At 38.6% G+C, this 12272-nt stretch overlaps 1 protein-coding gene across 5 annotated transcripts in view; it reads left to right on the top strand.

Moving 5' to 3' along the window:
* The window catches only part of MAP3K20 (mitogen-activated protein kinase kinase kinase 20), a 90013-nt gene that overhangs the window by 6568 nt on the left and 71173 nt on the right, over positions 1-12272 (top strand). The window contains exon 1 of one of the 5 annotated variants that reach the window (XM_088168027.1): positions 212-338. The exons of the other annotated variants lie outside the window; for them this stretch is intronic. The gene's annotated coding sequence lies outside the window, so the exon portion shown is untranslated. Of the gene's footprint in view, positions 1-211; positions 339-12272 lie in introns of those variants that run through there. 5 annotated transcript variants of the gene reach the window in all.

Raw genomic sequence — 12272 nt, 5'->3', positions numbered from 1 at the left:
GTTTACTTTTCATTCATTTTGTATACTGTGGTAACAAGAACAAAAATTCTGTTCTAGTGTTTTTCATCCTCTAGGTAATACAGACAAACCACCTTGGGATTTTTGTTTGTTTAATTAGAAAACTCCACAAGCGATGATGTTACAGTAAAGACTTAATGAGCAGTCCAAGCTGATGGGGCTGATTTAAAGCACTATAGTTTAACCCTTCACTGTTGTCTCCCACTTTTCTTGTTTCACAATTCTCTTCTGCCTGGCCCTGAGGAGGAGGAGAGCTGGCTGCACCTGTGGAGCTACTGATTTCTCCTTGATATCACTGGCATGTTGCTATATAGGAAGAGGTAGTGTTCCTGTCATTACCTGATTCCATCTTGTCCTCTTGATGTCTGCTCTGTAGTTCACATCCGTATGTTCCCTATAGGCTTAGAGTTGGCTTTTCCCTGCCTGCTGAAGATTTTGATCTAGAGCTCCACTAGCTCCTAGTTAGTCATAGCCACATAGTCATAGCTTGGTCTTGCAATGAGGTAGTTTTAACCCTAACTGTTCTGCCAGTCACCTTCCCGTGGGGCATCTTGTGACCTGGAAGGGCAGATGGGTTCTTGGCAATCCTGGGGGAAATGGTAGAATTAGCTAAGTGTACCTTTACCAGCTAAGGTTGTTTTCGGTTTTTTTTTTTAATATTTTAAAATTTGCCTTAAAGTCCTTTTGACCCCTCAGTTTTGTACAGTTTCAGCAGAGACATGGTGTCTGTGGTCCTCACAGTGCTCCAGTCTGCCTGCTGGTCAGCACCACTGGTGGAACAGAGAGCACTGTGTAGTGATGGACAGCAAGTTACTGGCCTGCTGTTCCATCATGACTATATATCCTCAGACACAAGGAAGACACAAGCTGGAGGACCACAGAGCAGTGCTGGGCATAATAGACTTAGTAAATAATCAGACACCAAAGTTCATCCACTGCTGCAGCAGCCAAGCTGCCATGATTGTGTCATGCTTAGTGATGTGATAAGCATGTTTGATCACGATTAAGCATGTTGCTATCTAAAATAGTGTAAAAAGATCTCAAGATTTTTCTAGAACAATGGAAGATTTATACATTCTGTTCAATATCAGTTTGTGCTGTTCTCCGTATTTCTACTATTTGTTAATATCAAGATACATGAAAAGTAAAATTTGTGCTATGCAATATAAGTAACGCACTCCTTAAAAGTAACCTGGCTGTCGGATCTCAGTCAGGGTTAGTGAAATACCTTTATTGAACATGTGTGTTTCTGAAGGGGTTACATCTGCACTAGACATGTTCTAATGTACTTAAAGCATTGGTTAAAAGAAATTTAAAAACAATATTACTACATCTTGTGATGGCATAAAACTTAATGGAACAGGAAAGGATGGAGAAAGGAAAATCCTGTGTATTACTTGACACGGTTGGACCACTCAACAAAAATACATTTTTTAAGATAGTGCAGCACAAAGTTCAGCTTGGAGTAGCAAGGAGCACAGGTTGTACAGTAGGAAAAGGAAACCCTATGCCAGAAAGGGTTTATTGTAATTTAAGGGTTTAATTAATTTAGGGATTAATGAAGACTTGCAACTCAGTAAGAGCTTGTATCATGGTGCTATTAGGCAAATTAGGTTAATTGTTTTGCATATGCAAATCAGGATCAAGTAATTTTTAACAACCAGGCATGCTTTATCTTGGTATGTAGCACTGGGAAAATTGTTGTTAGGCATATGTCGTTCTGTTGTGTTTGAAAGAGTGTAAATGAACTGTAAGGGCAGCCCAGGGGAATCTGCAAAACACAGAGTGGAAAGTTGGAGAAAGTGGGGGTGTCGAGTGGGGGTGATGAATATCATCCATCAGGATGAGTTGACGAAAGGAGAGCAAGTGCCTTTCATCACAGATTTGTTTATTTTTCTTCAGACTGGTTATAACTTGCAACTTAAACTAAACAAGACAGGTTATGGGAGCAGCTTGGTATGGACATTTTCTCTTGAAAGTTTTCTGGGAAGTCAGTGAAGAGGCAAGTGGTGATGATTTGAGTAAATCTGGCACGCTTTGGCAGAACTTTTCTGTCAACAACCTTAGAGAATTAAAAAGCAATAGCTTATATACAAAAATTGCGTTTTCTTATGGAGAAAATGAAGGGATAGTTTAATTTAGTGCAAAAAGTTATTGCAAGAACTAATACTTGGCATTTATAGCCAGAAAAATTAGAATGGAAAGAAAAGCACAAATTATCAGGAGTGAGGATGAGTAACACTTGGCAGAGACTACAAATGAAAGAAGTGAAGATGGAGGATCCTTTTCATCTGTCTTCTCATTGAGATGTCTTTTTAGACAATTGTTTTTGTCAAGTTGTTGAGGTCACCATAGGAACATTCTGCTGAAGTATAGTGGCCTGTGCTGTACCAGAGGCCTGCTTGGTGGCTGAAAGGTCTTCTGACCCTAATGGCTATCATGTGTTTACATATGTAGCATCTTCATCTGTAGTGATGACAATACTGAATGTCTGTGACTGAACTGCACTGAAAGTCATGGGGAGTTAATGACTCTTCTGATATCAATACAAACATAACTTGCTGTAACTCTTGTGTATCTGTGTTTAGTGGATACTTGGATGCGTTTAATCCAGAAAACTAATTATTTTGTGCATTTGGGCAGTGCTCTCAGGCACTCTTGGGGATGGTCCTGTATGGGGCTGAGAGTTGGATTTTATGATCTTTGTGGGTCCCTTCCAGCTTGGCATAATCTGTGATTCTACTATTTCTAGTTTATTTGGAAGGAAGTGTCCTTTTATCTCCATGACTGCATGTCTTGTATTTCTGTTAACTGCTGCCAATAATCCATAACAACTGATTAGAGGGAAAACATAGGAGAGTTGTGAAAAACTTGCTCAGAGGCATTTCATGCTAGCCAAGTCCAAGGGAACAAGCCAAGTCAATAGAGCTATGGTATCATTCTGCAAATATGTTGTATCTGTGTGTCATTTTATTAAACAAGCCAATCACAACCAGCAAAGATCGTGAAGGTTTTATATTAGCCAAGGGGCTAACAAGTTCTAACATGTGAAACAAAGCAATTTTTGTTCCAGTATAGCATACTAGAATATGTGCTTAGAAAAACTTACAAATATCTGGAATAGTGTTGCTCAGACAGATTGCTTTGAAACTCTTTGAAATTTGAGAAATACCTCTGCAGGGCATTAACTTTTTATAGACAGGCAATAAAATACAACTTTATGGGAAGACATGTGCGTTTATGTGAAAAAATACACCTAAACAGATCTGCTAGGAAAAAAATACATGTGCTATAAGGCCTTGATTGGAATATCAGATGTGAAACTGAACAAGAATTGTGCTGATTAAGTAAAACATAGGAATGTGGCCTGAATTATTAAATAGCAGCTAAAACAAAAATTAAGTTGCCTTTTACTATTTAGTACAACCACTATAGTGATTTTAGGTTTAAAGTAGGAAACAGGAATTCCTAGTGAATTGTTTTATAGAAAATTAGGCTGTCAGCATGATGTTTATGATGCATGTGACAGAGTAGAAATGCCTCCTGTAGCAGGATCTGTCCTTTTGACCTAAGTGATAATTGTGTCCACACATTGAAGAAAATTGCACATTTACTACTCCAGAAGTTATCTGGTATATTTTTGAGGGATTTATATGAATTATTAGATAAACCTGTAATTTGGTTCCCACTGAAATGAATGGGAGAGACTGGGGCCAGGGGCCGTATTCTGCAAATTGCTAGCGGTTCTTTTGACTCCATTATCTTGAGCAGATAACTGCTGGAGTGAAGTGTTACAAATGTTGTTTTATGCCTTGCCACGTTAGCTTTTCACTGAAGAGCACTCACCTCCTTTGATTGCCCATCTCTGAAATTCACCTGTTATTTGTCATTGCTTTTGAGGGCTGTGCTTTTGGTGGCAGTTTGTTGGCAACCGGTGTGTGGAGTGTGGTACTTCAGCAGGAGGTTTATTACTGCTGGAATTTCACCTGAAATTTGAATTTAATTTTAACACCACAGATCTTTGAAAGTACTCCATGGTCCATAAGCTGTCTCCATGCTATTGATGGGCAGCAGTATTGCTTCAGCCATTACAACCAGGGTACTTGGGTAACTTGATTTCATGCAGTAGATATGTTCCTGGACTCCTTCAAAATGCTGGCAATGGTCTGTGCAAACTGCAGGAGAGTGGTGGAAAAAAACCCAGTAAAATGTAATTGTAATCTTATTGGGAAATACTTAAATATTTCTGGTGAACTAACAGAACTAACTTGTGGATAGAAGAAGTTAAATTGGGCAGGATTAACTATGCATGCTTTGTTCAGTCATGTCTGTAATGCATTTGAGTTTTATGAAGCTCAAAAATAAATACATGCTTTCTCTAGTTTTGATGCTGTATTGCCCAGAGTCTGACTACCATGGAAGTTAATTTTATATTGTCAGGGTTTCTTGTATGTAATAACGTGTTTTGTAAGCTTTAGGGGATATTTTAATGCTTCATAAAAATTTTCATAAGGCATATAATGCAGCTTGTTCACTTTTTTGATTTTTATGATCCCCTTCTGGAAAAGACTGTCCAGAAGACATAGATGGTGCTTGTACCTTCTGAAGGGGATGAGTTAAGTATAATCACATGCATGTCACTGGACTTACCTCATTCATGTTTGTAGTGCTAAAAGAGAGCATGTGATAATTTTAATGTGGGTCATGAGAGTAAGGACTGGCAATGATTTGCAAGAGTAACAAGAGAAAAACAACAGAGTAAAATAAAGCAAAACAAAACAAACTGAAATTGATACTTTAGTCCTGACAACACTAAAATAATAGATGTTCTTTTTCTTTGTGGTTTGTAGCTGGTATGGGTGCTCTGGTGCCAGCCTTGAATGACTCTTCATACTGGGTCCTGGCTGTAATAAAGGGCAATTCTGATGCTCTGTTAATATTTTATTAGCTCTTTCTAGGAGTTTCTACTCCCTTACCTCTCTCAGGTCGGAGTCAGCAAGTATTGAGTGATGAACAGTGAGAGAGGGCTTGGAGTGTGTGCTGTATGAAGTAAAGCAAGGTGTAGGAATCGAATATATGAACTTTCCAGGGATATCTACACCTATACTGAAAATTTACAGAGTTCACAGTAAGTGATCTCATGGGAACCCATCCAGCCCCATATTCATTCAAAGAAGAACAGAGTCACAGAACCAGCTAGATTGGATGAGACCTCTGAAATCATCAAGTCCAACCTATGACCTAACACCACCTTGTCAACTAGACTGTGGCACTGACTGTCACATCTGAAATACCTCCAGGGGTGGTGACTCTACCACCTCCCTGGCAGCCCATTACAATGCTCAGTCACCCTTTCTGTGAAAAACTTCTTCCTGATATCCAGCCTAAACCTTGCCTGGTGCTGTTTAAGTCTGTGTCCTCTTCCCCTATTGCTAATTGCTGGGAGAAGAGACTGGCCCTCACCTGGCTACAACCTCCTTTCAGTTTACTGCTATGTGGTGTTAGCTGCTAAAAGAAGATAAAACTGTATTTATTATGCCAGAGGAGTGTCTTAAAATGTCTTAGTTTCTTTTTTACAGAGTGGTTATTTTGCAAGGTTTTCTGTTGGGGTTTTTTCCTATATTTTGGTAAAGGAATTGGCTTAGAGCACTCCTTTTGGTGCTGACTAGGGTATTCTCAAAAGGTATCAAGAGGATACTTAGAATCCTTTATAGACTGGAAGTTGTCAAAATTGCTTCAGATGCTCCAGCTGTTGTGTAATTTGTATCTTGCAGAAAAAATAATTTTGGATAGGACAGACTTGTGCAATGAATCTGACTGATTCTTTGTTTGCCCTATTCTTGGCTTTCATTCAAGGGGTAGTTTTCTGGAGGACTTTATTTTGTAAATGAATGTCATATTTCCAGGAATTAAAAAAGTCATTGCGTGAGATTTTCTTAGTGGATGCTTTGGATAAGACTGTGTTGTGTCATGGAGTGTTGGTGTTGCAACCAAAATGTTGTCCAAACCCCATATTTGGGAGACACCAGTATAATGAAAGATGCCAGAATACAATTATTCTTGCGAAGAACAGGCTTTAGTTTCATTTTGTCTGTTTTAAGAAACTTCATTCCTGTGTCTCTCCCTCCTAAAACAGTCCTGGAAACACAGGAATCCAGACATAGAAAAGTACTTGTCTGTATTTTGCTACATTTTATTGTAGTGGATCTTTTTACTCGTATATTTAAACGTTTTTATAAAAAAAATTTCATTAACTGAGTAACAACTTGAGTTGCTTCATATAAATAATGGATATTTGTAGTACAACTTGTGTGGCTTACTGGTTGTTTTTGACCAGCTTAATTTCAGATTCTTGCTTATACTGGCTTGTATAGACACTTTTTTAAAAAATCAAGCCAGTTTTGGGTTTAATTTCATACGAACATCAGCTTCAGTGAAAGTGGTTTGTCAGGGCCCACACTGGCAATATGTGGCTTCGAAATTTATTTTGAATCACTTGAGACATAAAACTGTCAGTGGTGTAAACCACTAGATTTTGTACTAAAATTGTAAAGGGGCAAGTGCACATGTCCTTCTGACTTGTGGCCAGTGTTGAGCAGTTGCTACGTCAACAAATTTGATTAACAGGTAAATTATTAAGCTAAGATGCACCAGATACGTCTGTTGCTTCTTTTTGCTTGTCTTTTGAATTGCCTTTAACTTTGTAAGTGTGAAATTACCTGCATGTGCTGTTCATTAGGAATATAGGTACAGCTTCCTTAGCTTGATTGAGTCACAGGAAATTACTGTGTGCCTGATCCCTGGCTTAGGAATATCTCTGTGAGGTCTGGACCCTTTTATCTCAGTTATCTTCAATTTCAGTGGTTTGTTTTCTTTGCTCTTTTCAGAAGGTGCAACATCTGCAAGTGAACAAGATTTTGTGGTTGTTTTCTATAAATGATGATTAAATGTTGTTTAGAATAGGGAGAAAATCTCTGATTGTTTAGAAAACACTGTTTCTTATCCTCTTTGCTATCCACAGCATGTTTGTTAGGATATCATTAAATATTCTTGACTTTCATAATTAGTTTAGTTCCATTGCATATTGTCTTAAATATTATTATGTCAGTTGCCAGTTTTTGTTTGACAGTGGGCTGCTCACATTGCTCATATTTCCATTAAATACTTAGTTGCAATTAATGGTATTTTTCCTAGGGTGGTTTATTTTGTTTGTTTGTTTCTTTATTTTGGACTTCTTTGTGTTTTTGTTGTTGTAGGGGTGGGGTTTTTTTTGTGTGGTGGGGTTTTTTGGTTTTTTGGGGTTTTTTTTGTGTGGGGTTTTTTTTTTTTTTTTGTTTCGCTTTGATTTTTGGTTTGGGTTTGGATTTTTTTCTGCTTTTTTTTTTTCGTTTTATTTTTAATTTTTCTCTAGATATGTTTCTTCTGTTTTGGTCTTCTTTTTGCATGGACTCTGTTGTTATTTTTAATTTGGAGGAGAGGTTGTGTTGCTTATTTTTTTATGCCAGCAACCCTTGACATCAAATGGCAGCTCTTTTGTTTCCCCTCCCACGACATTTTCTGACCCTGAGCTTCTGTTGAAGTGATTAACTTCAAAATGGTATTTTTGGATGTTTAAGCTGTCTTGAAGCTTTGCTGTAGAAATTTCATGGATACAGAAGAAATCCTTTTTTCTCAAACTGCTGTTTTGGGCTGTTGCAGGCTCAAGCAATTGAGGATTGGTTCAAGTTAGACTTGTGTAGATATTTATTTAACTATAGTTTTCTTAAAACAAGGTTACAAGTAGAAAAATCACAATGACAGGTGAGTGGTAACTTGAGAGATAAGTGATTTCATGTTTGAGTGTTACGTGCTTTGAGGGACAGCTGATAATTTAAATGTCTGTGACCCACATTGAAATTTGTGGGTGTTGCAATTCCTGGGGATGCTAATTAAATAACTTGCACTCACTGCAGCATAGGGAATGACAAATTGTTTCTGATAATCCCACAGTAGCTCTTGAGATGTGTAGAAGTATTGTTTAAATCTGACACAGTTTCTAGGTTGTTGCATGCCTGTGTGATGGTTCAGATGAAGTCTGAGACCTGTGCTGGATTTGATGTGATCTGAGTCTGGGACCATTCATCTCCTGGAGACCATTTTCCACAGGAGTATTCAAAGCTAAGCATGAGGGCTGCAGTCTCTGGCTGGGTTCCCCAAACTATGTGCCATACACATGATGGCAACAGAATTTTGAATAATGTGTTTTGTGCTTTTAAGAGGGCAATAAAATGCTCTACAGAACTAGATAGGCCCTACTTTACTACCTTTTTTTGTTTTTTAACTCTTAATTTTAAACTGGCTGCATGTGAGTTGTGTAAGGGTCTGGGACACAAGGTTTCACTGAAAACAGAGTTGAAGAAAAAAGATAATATATCCTAACTTGAATGCAAGCATTCAAACGAGTCTTTTAATTGTAATGACACAACTAAGACTTGTAAAAGTTACTTCGTATTCACCTATTTCCACTTACTAAGGTGCTGATAGAGAAAGTTTCCTTTTTAAGAGGACAATATAAACAGTCCCAGGGAAACATTCAGATGTGTTTATGTTAGCTGGAGGCTGCAGAGGAGCCGGGAGAACAGCTTCAACATTAACTCTTTCTCTTATACTCAGTTAATTGTACTAACACACCAGGGAGATGAGGCCAGCAAGGACAAACACAGAGCTGTGCTTCTGATCCAACTGCATCCAGACTGCCCTGTTTCTCTTAAATGTTTCATCTGTTGCAATTAAGTTGCTGGGGAAGAATCCTATTTGCAAATACATGTTTGTTTATTAGACTAATGTTTACAGAATCTGCATTCTGCATAATTTCTATTTAAGAAAGTCAAGTCCACAGGCAAACTGGGTGTCTCGCACACAGGAGGGGTCCCGTGTGGGTGCAGCTCCTTGGCAAAATAGGGCCTGGTCCTTGAATGTCATTGAAGGGGAACAGTGCCACACACCTACCCACTTATCTTCTGCCTCTGCTTATTTATTTTACTCCAAAACTCCTGAAAATTGAGGTTCCTTGTGGCTAAATGGTGGAGGCAAGGGAGAAAAAATTGTGTTATGATATACAGGACTGACCAAATAGCTGTGGGTTTTGTGTATTGGCCACCTGATTTACCAGTAGCCACATCAAAAATAAGCATGGCTTGTAAAATCTCTTAAGCTTGTAGAAGTGAGGAAGCTCTTGATAGACACCAGAAGATGAGATGCAGTTGCTTGTACCGAGTTACTCTTGGCGGGTGGGAAAACCAAAGACAGGCGTGCAGGCTGGGCGGGTGGCAGCCTTTCTGTGAAAGCTGAGGCAGTCTGCAAATTATTATCTGGCAGAGGCAGAATAGGAGAGATGAGTGGGTAGTTCTGGAAACTTGTTAAAATCGACTAGTTGCTGTGAGCAACTCAATCGAGTGAGTGACATTTTCCAAGAAGTTATCTTATCTTCTTGGAAGAATTGTACAGCTGAGAAAGTGTTGTGCATGCCTATATGAAATTAGAGGAGGGGGAAGGGCAAAAATTACTTCTTGTCTAATCTTATAACGACTTGAATTTTAATAATGCTAGATGCATTTGAGGCAAACTTTTCAAACACAAAGGCTTATAAGTAGTGATTGGTGGGTTTCCATTTTTGTGAACTGTGTACTTTTAATCTCCTAAACCAAGGAAAAGGCTTTTCTGCTCATAATTTTTGGTTTCTTGATTGTTTGTGTATTTGTACCAAAGTCTTTATTGTAAAGTCATCTCTCCAAGCCAGTGTCTCATCTGTCCTGTGCAGAAGTTGGCAGTAATGTGGTTTCTGGCACTGTGTTCCGAGTGGTTTACTCTGTTCCCGTTGCAGACTGATTCCCCTGTAAGTGCTATAATTCTGGAAGGAGTCCTGCAATTTTTCACTGACTGGGAATAATGCTGTCTTCCTAGGATCAACAAGCGTTCTGTTTTTACTTAATAAATTTGAAACCTGCAGTAAGAAATCTCCTGCCTTTTCACTAGTATGATTCTGTGCTATACTGTGAGAAGTGGGATATTCACTGCCTGTTACAGCTGTTAGTGAGATGAATGTGAAGTAACAGCACTAACAGGGTGCCTGACTCAAGAAATTCAGGGCGAGTGACACTTGATTCTGTAGCAACATTGGCATCAGCTGTTAGCTCTGGTGACATGGTCATTGCCTTGAAACTGTGACCCGAGTTCTCTTTTTGAGAAACGAAGAACCTGCAAACCTACTTCAAAGACCAGGGCAGCTGCTTTGTTTGTCTTTTAAAAATCTGTATTTCTGCCTTTTTGCATGGTCAATGTTTAGAACCATTGAAAAAGTAAATGTGACATAGGGACTGAGATCCTGCAGCTAGAGCTCCTTTATAATTACATATTCAACCACAACCACACAAAGGAAAATGAGAGTCCCTTTTCCTTTATGTACCGTATTTCAGTTTTCCCTTAGGTTTAAATTGGCGTTTTGGGCTATATTCGCTTGAGCCACTGAAGAGCTTATCAGAAAAGGAAGGAAACAGAGGGAGGGAAAGAAAGATAGATTTCCAAATGACAAGCGTTTGAATAGTCGAAGTTCAATCCCTAAAACAAAAAGTGGAATCTTTTTTTTTTCTAAATAATGTGCTTTACAGTGTCACCTCTCATCTTGAGAAACATAAAAGAGCAAGTAAAAGAGATGACCCAAATCACAGAGTCCTTTGAAAGAAGAAATTCAGCTGTTTTGAACACTTACAATCAAAGGAAGTGGTTTCCCTAATTACATGAACTATGTGAAAGCTCTCAGAATAGCTCTTCCACCCCAGGATTCCTTGCACTTTAGAAGTTTGCATAAAAGCTCACATGGAGAATCAGATGCAAAGTGTTTGATTCAAATTTTATTAGGCACAAGCGAGCATACATTCCTGTCTCTGGGTTTGACAGCTGCTTGGGTTTGGACCACAAGCCTGGGTTTGATGGATTTCAGTCCTGTACTTAAATCTTTCACTCTTCAGGTTCTCTGGTGAGACACCCCTATCGAGAAAAGTTGAATTGAAAAAATGGAGAAAGGATAGAGGGATTTCTTTGTGTGCTTTCAGTTGAGGATTCTTCACCCTGATTAGGCTGTTCATTGTTGTGAAAACCCCTCTGTGTACACAGCTTTTATGAGGAATTTTGCTTTCTCAAATTTTGACAAAACTGTGTATATTAAAATATAAATTTGAAAGAACTGCAATCTGAATTCTACAACTTTAGTATTATTTTAGCACCATCATTTACTTCAATCCATCAAAATTCTGAATTCAGTGGAGACTTTGAACCAAAAAGCTATCTTTTCAAAAGACTATTGCACCTTGTGGTTTCTTTTTGTACATACACAATAATAAAGGTATGTTAGTCTAAACAAATCAGTGAGGACACATGAAAAGATGCAGGACACTTCTAAAGGCTTAAGATCTCTGGTGCTGTCCCTGAGGATACAATATAGACTAATTAATGGTTTAGATATTTAAAAATAATATTTGTAAAGTTTGCAGTAATATGCAAGACCGTCACACTTGCTCTGCACAATAGTGACCTCAAAATGGTCTCATTCTCCCTTCAGAGCTAACTACTGTAATTATATCCAGAATTGGTATAGACAGAGATAATTAATAAAATTGACCTTGAGGAGAGATCTAAAAACTCTTCAAAGTGCAACAATTCAAACTCAAGAAGGAAAAAAGGCAGGAGGGTTATGACAGCCTTCTGCATATATGGAATCAGGCAAACCCTCTTGTAGTAACACTGTATGCCAGTCACGAGATACTGCTAACTCTTCTTGAAGAGAAGGAGGAATGTTTCTCTAGGTCCTTTTCTTCCTGCCAATATTGTTTTGGTTTTTTCTCCCTTTCTTCCCAGGCAGAAGGAAGGACTTTACCTGGAATAAGGGAATTGTCTCCTAGAAGTAAAGACCCTCAGGAGGCCAGTGGTGTTGCAAGTAAAGTGTGCAGCACAGGAGCAGCACGTGTAGAAAGGGAAGGGAAGTGTTGCATAGCTGTGACAGGATGGAAAAGAATTCTTGCTGTCTTCTAGAGAGTTGTGTCTCAGGCAGCAAAGCTTTACTGGAGGATGATTTTGCTTGGTTGAAGGAGAATGCTTGAAGTCATTCCAGCCTTGCTTGACCTGAAGGTGGCATGGAAAGTGACATTTGTTTGTGTGTCTGATCCTTGATAGGAGTCAGTTTCTTAGGCAAGGGTTTGGGTATGTCTGGCACTGGAAAA

The sequence above is a fragment of the Sturnus vulgaris genome, chromosome 7 (genome assembly GCF_052056855.1).
Source record: "Sturnus vulgaris isolate bStuVul1 chromosome 7, bStuVul1.hap1, whole genome shotgun sequence".
Classification (NCBI taxonomy): domain Eukaryota; kingdom Metazoa; phylum Chordata; class Aves; order Passeriformes; family Sturnidae; genus Sturnus; species Sturnus vulgaris.
The sequence above is the reverse complement of the archived record's forward strand: the minus strand, read 5'-3'. Positions and strand labels throughout refer to the sequence as shown.